Source organism: Tupaia chinensis, unplaced genomic scaffold (assembly GCF_000334495.1).
Source record: "Tupaia chinensis unplaced genomic scaffold, TupChi_1.0 Scaffold000085_1, whole genome shotgun sequence".
NCBI lineage: Eukaryota > Metazoa > Chordata > Mammalia > Scandentia > Tupaiidae > Tupaia > Tupaia belangeri.
The window spans coordinates 6,308,498-6,319,074 of NW_006159547.1; positions in this window are offsets into that span (position 1 = coordinate 6,308,498).

Genomic DNA, 10,577 nt, shown 5'->3' on the forward strand with positions numbered 1-10,577 from the left:
ATCCAAAGATGATAGGGTCATCTTTTTATCAGAGACTGCCATGAGGAACTCAATCACTGCCATCTTCAGTGTTTCTCTCTGGTCCTGTCACCTGGGGTCAGCATCGCCCCTCACCACCTTGTATGCACAGCCTTGGTCTGTGTTTCTCTTTGTGTGCTCTGTTGCCTACTTGTAGCAGACTCACTAGGGTGTTTAGGTTATATCACACATCTACTGCATCTTGATGGCTGGAGTGAAGTATGGGAATCTGCATCATTATTGAGTCATTCCAAATGATCCTTATGTGCACTAAACACTGAGAACTGTCAAGTAGGTGTTAAAATTGTCCATACCTAACATATCCTGTACAGTACTGAAGAGTAAGAGTTAGGGATGAGGGACCAGGAAATGGAATAATGATTTCATCACTGGACTCCACGTAGTTGATTGTGGTTTGAGTCCTGGGCCTGGCAGCTTAAACTCATGCTGGGCTTGTTTGTGCATACCTAAGATCCCGAGAGGAGAATAGAGGAGAAGGGATTGCGGCATGGCCATTCTGTCTGGGGGATGATTTCTTGCTGTCTCTGTGTCTCTCTGTCTCTCTGATGACTGCACGTGCCTTTAGCAAAAATCTCTCTAAAAAAGAAAAAAAAGAATTAGGAATGGGGAGAAGAGGATAAGGGTGGGGTGCAATATTACAAATTTAGTGTACATATTTATGTAGATAAACAGTAGCATTTTTCATATTCATTTTATGATTCCCTAAGTAATCTGGAATCCAGCTTCGAATTCAAAAGTGGATTAGAAATCCAATTGCAAAAAGCAGAAAAATTCTCTAATTGGAAAGAAAGCTTTTAGTGAGACCAGGTACTTAACTTTAAATAAAGGCCAGAAGCTACCTTAGAAATAGAACCCATCATTTTGGAATTGTTATAAAAGTCATTTTTAAGAAGTCCACTGACCCAACTATCAAGAATTCTCTGTTGACCTTTAGCCCTTTGTGTTTTTTTGCAGTGAACCAGATAAAAAGGAGTTAAGGAAGATGGCGATGAATACCTGAGCAGAAAAAGTAGACAGCAGAAGTAGAGGTGAGAACCAGACATAAAGGTGTCTGGTTAAGTAAGGGAGAACATATCTTACTTCTCTTTGTAATCACTGAAGAGATCAATATATGCCATACAAAAATGGCTGCTTAGAATAGTGATCCCAAACCAGGATGTAATGGTTATATTGCTGGACTCCCACTGGACGATTGTAGTTCGAGTCCTATACCTGGTGACTTAAAACTCATGCTGGGCATGTGTGTGTGTGTATTCTTAAGATCCCAAGAAGAGAGTGGAGGAGAAGGGATTGTGGCGTGGCCATCCCCTGTGGAGAATGATTTCTCATTTTCTGTCTCACTGTCTCTCTCTATCTCTCCGGCCAGCATACACACCCTATTACAAAAATCTCTCTAAAAGAATAGACTTGATCCCAAGTCTCAGCTGCTCTTAGGTTAAAAGTATGGATCCCCTCCTTGACTTTGATTTTTCTCTCACATCATGTATCTATTCTGTTGACAAAACCTATTGCTTCTGCTTTTAGCATATATCCAGGACTCAAAACTTCTTGCCCTTTCCTCTTCCATCCTAGTCCGAGCCATCAACATCTTTCCCTTGGATTACTAAAATTACTAAATTATCTTCCAGATTGGATTATTGACACAGTTTATTCTCTACATAGCAATGGAACAGTCTGGTAAAAACATAAAATAGAACATAGTATTTCCCTGCACAAAAATTTCCAGTGACTTTCCCACTCCAAACAAATTCAAAGTTCTTACATTGACTTAATGCCCCAATGCCATAGTCTGAACCCCCACATGGCCTTCAGATAATCTGCTTTTCCCCTGAACTACTCTTCTCTAGTGCAATAATCCTCTAGCAGTACCTCGAGCATGCCAGGGATATGAAACTGAAGTGCTTCCTTCCTAGAACATTTTGCATTTTCCTTCCTTCATTTTCTTCCTTTCTTTTTCAAGAAGTTTCATGATAAAACAAGTTCCCTTTATGGAGCTGTAATTGGAGATCTGAGTCAATAGACTCTCTGCCGACAGTGGGACCATCATTTACCTAACAACACCTCTTTATTCTGAGTCAAAGTTTGGAAAGGAAAAAATTGAGAAACACAAATTTGATGACTTCATTCTTTTCTTTTCCTTTCTTCTTTTCCCTTGCCAAGAGATGATTTCTTTTTCTTCCTTATGAAAAATTCATTGGTCAATCATTTTACTTTTTTATTTTATTTTATTTTTTTTAGAGGTTTTTGTATAGGGCACGTGTGCTCGCCAGAAAGATAGAAAGAGACAGAGAGACAGAAAGTGAGAAATCACCCCCCAGGGGGGATGGCCACCGCAATCCGTTCTCCTCCATTCTCCTCTCAGGATTCTGGGCACACACACACATGTGCCTAGCATGAGTTTAAGCCACTGGGTCCAGGACTTGCACCGTGGTTGACTACATGGGAGTCCAGTGACATAGCCTTATGCCAACTGCTGGTCCTGGGTCAATCCTTTAAAAAAAGAAGAAAGAAAAAAAAAAGAATCTATATTTGAGATTTTTTCTAGTCCCTTACTCTGGTGTATTTGTTTTCCTCCTTGTCAATAACCCAGTGTCTTTATTATTACAACATTATAATGTCTCTAAATGTGGTAGGCAGATCTCTCTGATTTTAATCTCTTAAATATATTTCTTTATTTATTACAGAGTGGATGTGAATGAGAGAGAGGGAGAGACAGAGAGAGAGAAGTCTCCTCCATAGGGTCTGGTCATCCCACAATTCATTTTCTCTAGTCCTCTAGGCATTCATAGCTTAGGCATTCTCATGTACCTGACATGTTTTCAGCCCGACCAGGCTGGGGAACTTTAAGGCAGAGGCCATGTGAGATCTAGCTTCTCTTGAACAGCACATTATCACTGTACCATGGAGTCCACCCTGATTTTAATCTTTTTTTTCTTTTTTGGAGAGGTTTTTTCACTGTAGGGCACCTGCATTCGCCAGACAGACAGAGAGAGACAGAGAGACAGAAAGCGAGAAATCACCCCCCAGGGAGGATTGTCACACCGCAATCCCTTCTCCTCCATTCTCCTCTCAGGATCTTGGGCACACACGTACACACGCCCAGCGTGAGTTTTAAGCCACCGGGTCTGGGATGTGAACCGCGGTCAACTACGTGGGAGTTCAGCGACATAGCCATTACGCTAACTGCTGGTTCCCCTGATTTTAATCTTTTTAAAAACTGTCTTGACTCTTCATGACCTTTTGAGCTTCTATATACATTTCAGAGTGATCTTGTTAAATACCATCATGAATCTATTTGGGATTTTTTTTTCTTATTTATTTAATTTTTGTTACAGAGATTTTTATTATAGGGCATGTGTGCTCATCAGGGAGACAGAGACAGAAAGTGATAACTCACCCTCCCTCCCTCTCTCCCAGAGAGGATGGTCACGCCACAATCCCTTCTCCTCTATTTTCCTCTTGGGCATGCACGCACGTGTGCCCATTGTGAGTTTTAAGCTTCTGGGTCCAGTACTCAAATCGCAGTCAACTAGTGGGAGTCCAGAGACATAACAATTATGCAATCTGCTGGTCCCTGGAATTTTGATCATAGTAGCTTTGACTTTATAAACCAGTTTCCAGAGAGGAGGGCACTGATCCTGGAGTATCTAGACAGGGAACCCAACACTGAATGGGGATCTAGGTCTAAGCCATTAACCCTCTGCACCCAGTGTGCCTGAAGAGCTCAGTTTAGGTGCGTATTCTGGTCCACCTTAGGGTAGTGCGTGCAGACAGAACTGCTGCCTCCTGCTACGTGACCCAAAAGCCCAGGGCCTGTGACTGTGATGGTATTTCTTTTCCATGCTGTGGTTTCCCTGGGCATGTACCTTTTGCCTGTGAACAGAGCTTAGAGGAAAGAACTATGCACTTATCAAGAGAGTCAAACTTTGCTCTTGGGAACCCTAGAACTTGGAATGGTGGGATGCTGCCATGCTGTAAGTTCAGCTTCTGTTGGGTTGTTTTTATGAACATCTGTTCCCTCTGATCTTGGCCCAGGTCTGCCTTCCTGTCCCCCACAAGACCTTTTGCAATCAGAACAAGGTATAGAATAATCTCGGCCTCGAGCTTTGTTCAAGGAGGTTGCTTGGAGAGAGAGGAATTAAGGTGAGAGAGAGAGGCCTGTAGACTCCTGTCCTGGTGTTGGCCTTCCATTCTAACCCTCAACATGCCTGCTGTTGTCCTGGCAACAGTTAGGTTGGGGCTGGGGGACCTGCCACCCCACAGAGCCACTAAAAGAGGAGAGAAGAGAAGAGGTTTGTCTGGAATGGAGAAGTATGCTTCCATATCTCCACAGATGCTATGCCCGTTCTATTACTTTCATCCTGTCTATTTATATTATCCTTCAGAGGCAGCATAGTTAGATGTTGCTCTTTAATCCATTCTAACAATCTCTTCTTTCTTTTATAATCCTCATTATTACTTTTTCTTGTCTTATTTTAATAGGACCTTTAATACTATATGGAAAACTAGCACTGATAGTACTATTCTTTGCTTGTTTGGGATTCTTAGGAAATGTATGTAAATTTTCATCACTAATTGTAATGCTTACTTTGGTTATTTTGTAAATAGTCTTTATATGTTTATAAAACCAATGAAGTTCTACTCCTAATGTTCTTAGTTTTTTCTGCATATATGTGTTAAACTTATCAAATGCTTTTTTCTCTCTTTTTAGTTCTTTTGTTTGTTTTTGCTGGAGAGAGAGTGAGAGAGAGAGATAGAGAGAGAGAAAATGAGAAAGCACCCCAGGAGGGATGGCCACACCCACCTATACTTCTCCAATCTCCTCTTGGGATTCTGGAGCATGCACGTACATGTACCTGTTTGTTTTTCAAGTTGTCGGGGCTTGGGACTTGTACCATTTGGTTGGCCATGTGGGTTTTGAGGTGGTCATTGATATTTCAATTTACTTAATGATATTAATGTATTCAAATTTTTTCCTTTATTTAATTTTAAATTAAATTTATTATTTTCATACAGTTTTAAATATTTATTGGAATGTAATTTTTCATAATTTTTTCAGCTTCTGCTGTATTTGTAATAGGTTTTTTTTTTTAATTTCTCTTTTTAAAGGGCTAGATTATATTTCTCCATTGAGGGAGGAAAAATGACTCCCAGGATGGGAAATCTTTGGGCTGGGCCACTTTCCTTCATGTGATCTTCCCTCTCTTTCCATCTCCCATTAAGTATTCCATTCCAGTGAGCCATCAGTGCTGGCCTTCATTTTTGTTTTATTTCCTCTATTGGTCACATGGTAGGATTGCACCTCCTTACACCCTTGCCAAAATTCAGTGGAGTCATGTGATTTGCTTTGGACAGTGAAAGCATGAGCAAAGGTTGATGTGTCATTTCTAGTAGAAGCCCTATGAGCCAGTGTGTGATTTACCATTGCTCTTTTCCTATCTGCCATGGTGACCAGCCATGTTCTAGTTCAAGGGTTGGCAAACTACTGTAAATAATTAGGTAGTAATATTTTAGGTTTTGTGGGTTCTATGGACTCTGTTACATACTTAACTATTAAACACTGGCATTATAGTGCAAAAACAGCCATAGGCAATACATAAATGAATAAGCATGACTATGTTCCAATAACACCTCATTTATGGACACTGAAATTTGAATTTCATATAATTTTCACATGCCACAAAACATTATTCTTTAAAATATGATTGCAACTCTTTAAAAATGTAGAAACTATTCTTAGTTCCTGGGTCATACAAAATGAGTCAGCAAGACAGGTTTGGTCTTTAAACCATAGTTCATCAGTCTCTTTCTAGATAGACTCAAAAAACCAATTCCTAGAGGGAAGATAACACAAAACAAGTCCCCAACTCCTCTGTAGAAAATCTTGAGAGTGTGAAAAAAAGAAGAAAACTGGCTATTTTAAGCCACTAAAATTCTTTTAAAAACTACAGTATAATTTATTCCAATCTAAAACACAATTCTGTTTTATTTTGTCTTGATTTTTTAAGAATTATTTTATTTAACTTTTAAAAATTTATTTTATGTGCTTATTTATTTTAATTTGATGAGAGAGAGAGAGAGAGAGAGAGAGAAAGCAAGCCACCAGGTCCGGGACTCGAACTGCGGTTGCCCATGTGGGAATCCTGTGCCCTTAACCACCACCAGCCAGCCCCCACAATTCTGTTTTAAAATGAGAAGGCAATAATAAATAACTAGAAGACAAAGGTTAATGGAAAGAAAGAGAGAACGGGAAACAGGGAAAAGACTAGAAGCAACTGAAAGTTAAAGAGCTTGCTAAAATTCTAACAGATAACTCATTCTGTTCGTCGAACATTGTATCTTTAAATCCTGATCATCTGCCTATTTACACATTTACTAATGTATCTTCTACTTTTTCTTGGGTGCTAGAATTTTTATTGTTCCAAATCATTAAAAACAAACAGAAAAGAAAGTCATAGCAGTATGTTAAAGTAGATCTGAAACTGCGTCAGAGTCAGGAAGGAGCTCTGTTAAGAGACATTCCATCAACAAAAATATCTCTTTTCTTCTCTGCCATGGCAACTCCAAAATAGTAAAGAATATGTAACATGCTGTATCCTTACTTGAACCAAGATGCTGAGAACCGTGCTGCGAACGAATATCTATTTTGGTGACAATAAGGGGCAGATTCTGAAAAAGATTGTTCTGATTTTGTTTGTTGAGCTTTCCCAAGTATTAGTGGCAGATTTCCAGAGACTCTTAATGTATCCAGTTTCCAATGGCTTATCACAGTATATTTACCTTGTGCGTCTTTGTAGTTGTTGGAGCCCTGATTTTAAAGAGCTGATGTGTTTTAAATAGTCTTTTTCTCTGGACTTGCCAGAGCAGGAAAGAAGAAGAGATGTTTGTGGTGATAAAGGTGGCACTTGTCAGAGCCTCTTGCACTAGAAATATCAGTAGGGAAACCATCCTTATTTGATCATTTTTGGGTAAGGGAAATGAAAACAAGTCGTGTGCAGAGGCTCTAACTCCCTCAGGGCAGCTGAGTGGGAGAAGGAGGCTCTTTGGAAGTCCTACAGTTTATTCTTACAAAACAATGTAGCCTCTAAGAAGTCAAAAACATTTGGAGAAAGTACAGAAATGAAAAGCATTATTGTGTGAAGTTCAAACTCTCAAGGAAAAAAAAAAGGTGTTCTATAAAAGGCTCAGACTACTTTTTGCCTTGGAAATCTTCCGGGCTACAATGATATGATTTGTTTAAAATATGGCACTTAAATATTTAAATGTAGCAGGCCTTATGTGTTTAATTTCTTTGTTTAACCAATGCATAGTTTCCCAACTATGTAGTGACTGGTGTAAAGTGTGAGGCTGTTCTATATTTATGTGGTTCAGCTTTCCAGAATATTTGGACGCTGGCCTTAACTATGTACAGTGTTATTCCTTTGCAGTAGGGTCGATATAGTAATGTTATATTCACCTAGTCCTTGTTTCTGATACGTGGTTAATGAGGAGAAAAGTAAATTTACCAAGTAGTTTATCAAAAAATGAAAGGAGATTCCAAGAATTACAAAGTAAAAATTCTGTCCACTACATGGCAAGTCAGATGCCTGGTATATCTTTTATTTATAATTTACATTTTAAACAATTTTTCCCTTAATATATGGATTCTTTGTGCAATGGAGTATGTAATCTGATAAAATTATAGTCATTGAATAGCATGACACACATAAATAGGACAGTAAGAATTTAAAAGACTATTCGTTAGCTGCTTTTGGATCTGAAATAATGAAAAAAGGGTTGGAAGGAAAAAAGTGAGTTCTCTCCAATGGACTGTTTTATACTGAAATGAATCTGTTGTCTAACAAAGATTTGGCTATAATGGTGCCCTATGGCACTAATATATTGTTCTGAAGTATGGAAATGTGAATGTGGGTGCCAGTCTGGTCATGACCTCACTGAATTCATGGAACCTCTCCCTGGGGCAGACCTTCATTGGAGTGAGGTCAGCAACAAGAATTTGGCCTTGAAGAGATCATTAATTGACAAGCATGTGAAGAAACTGAAAGGGTGTATTTTCTACCAATTAGCCTTTATTCTTCCTTAAGAAGACTTCATATATTTTAGAAAAAGTAGTCCCCATTCCTTGAAATTGGAGCCTAGATCAAAACTAAATGAAAAAAAAAAAAAAAACCCAGCAACTAAAAACCACAAGTTAATAGACAAAAGAAAGTTAAGGAGAATGAGAATTGATGTTATAAAGCACATACTGGATTCTAAAATGTACAATGTTCAAAGTAAACATGATTTGAGGTGATACAGATGTTTCCTAGGTATAAAGCATTTTGTGGTTCTAAATCAGCTCTTACGCTACAGAAGACCATTTATCTAAAAGATTTTGTACAACTTCCTAAATGTTTCAGCAACCCTAGAAGAATCTGTTTCTTTCCTTTCTTTTTTTAAAATTTGCTGTAGGGAATGTGCACTTGCTGGAGTGAGAGAGGGAGAGTGATTAGACACCCCATAAGGAAATGACCATGGCACAAGCCTCTCACCTTCGTTCTCCTCTTTTCTCCTCTTGGGATTTTGAGTATGGACGCACATGTACCTGGCATGTTTCTCAAGCCATCGAGTCTGGGACTCGAATTGCACAGTCAACCACGTGGAATCAAGCCATCTTAACCACCATGCCATTTAGCTGGCCCATGAAGAATCTATTATTTAAAAGATTGTTTTTGATTTTGGTTATTACTACTAGTTTAATTTTAGAGAGGACAAATGTTACATGCTTACTTGGGCCTCCTCTCCTTTATTCGTATGTTGAAGTCCTAACCCCCAGTTCTTTAAAATATATGTGACTGTATTTGGAGATAAGACTTTTCAAGTAGTGATTAAGTTAAGAGAAGGCTTCAAGGGGTGGTTTATTTTTTATTTTTTAAAATTTATTTTATTTTATTATTATTTTTTTGTGGGGGAGAGGTTTTGCTATAGGGCATGTGCGCTCACCAGAAAGACAGACAGAGACAGAGAGACAGAAAGTGAGAAATCAACCCCCGGGGGGATGGCCATGCCGCAGTCCCTTCTCCTCCATTCTCCTCTTGGGATCTTGGGCATGCACGCACACGTGTCTGGCATGAGTTTAAGCCACTGGGTCTGGGACTCGAACCGCGGTCAACTACATGGGAGTCCAGCGACAATAGCCATTATGCCAACTGCTAGTCTCGTGGGTGGTTTATAATCAAATCTATTGGTGTCTTTTTAAGAAGATAAAATTTAAACCTGAAAGAGACACCAGGGATGTGTGTTCACAGAGGAAAGACCATATGAGGATGCTGCAAGAAGGCAGCCATCTGCATGCCAAGGAGAGAGTCCTAAAAAGAAACCAAGTTTGTTGACACCTTGATCTGAGCTTCTAGCTTCCTGAACTGTATGAAAATGAATTTCTTTTGTTTGAGTCACCCAGCCTATAGTACTTTGTTACAACAGCCCGAGCAAAGTAATATAGGAACTATGCTTTCTCTTTCCCCAAGGTGGGCGATCACTATTGGGAAGAAAGCACAGTGATAATAGGGGAAATTAACTTTTAGACTGGCTTTTTTTTTTTTTCCTTTACAAATCCCAACGTTGTCTTCATTAAAAATGTTAGGATGAAGAGATCAGAATACCAGGTTTTTTTTTAGGTTGTCAGATGGCATATGTGCTTGCCAGAATGAGTCAGAGAGACAGAGACAGTGAGGGAGAGAAAGAAAACAGTCCTCAACGGGTCATGGTGACATTGTAATTCCTTCTCCTACATTTCTGCAGTCTGTTGGGATTTTGGACATGCATGTACACATGCCCAGTGTGTTTTTCAATGTGCTATGGCTAGGATTTAAACTGTAGTTGGCCATATTGTATCTGGCTCCCTTAACCACTTGCTATAGAGCTGGCCCTTGAAAACCAAATTTTAAGGACACCCCTGTAGATGAGTCCAGGGGCCAGCAGGTGGCATGGTGATTAAGGAGTTGGACTCCCTTAGGGCCAATCGTGGTTCGAGTTCTAGACCTGGTGGCTTCAAAATCATGCCTGGTATGTGTGCTTGAGTTCTCAAAATCCCAAGAGGAGAATGGAGGAGAAGGAATTATGGTGTGGCCATTCCACCTGAGGGGTATTTCTCACTTTTTCTCTCTCTGTCACTTTCTGGTAGTGTGCACGTGCCCAATGCCAAAAAACTAAAAAAAAGACCATAACTTAACAAAAAAAGTCCAATGTTTTACAACCAATCAATATTTTTTTATCTTAAATATTTGATTCTTTATTTTTTTTTTCCTCTAGAACACATTCTGAATTCTAAAGCTGGTCAACATAGGTGGAGATTTTTTGCATATCAGAAACATAATTTACATAATTTTCTATGATTGAAATTAATTTCCATTTTAAGTACTTGTTACACTGAAATACTATCTCAGTCATTGCTGGGTTTCACCATCTTTTGCCCCAAGCTTATAGCCAATTTCCTGCACCACTTATGTAGTATCTGTACAATGGTGTGAAGGTGATTTGAGGTTTTACAGCTAGACTGG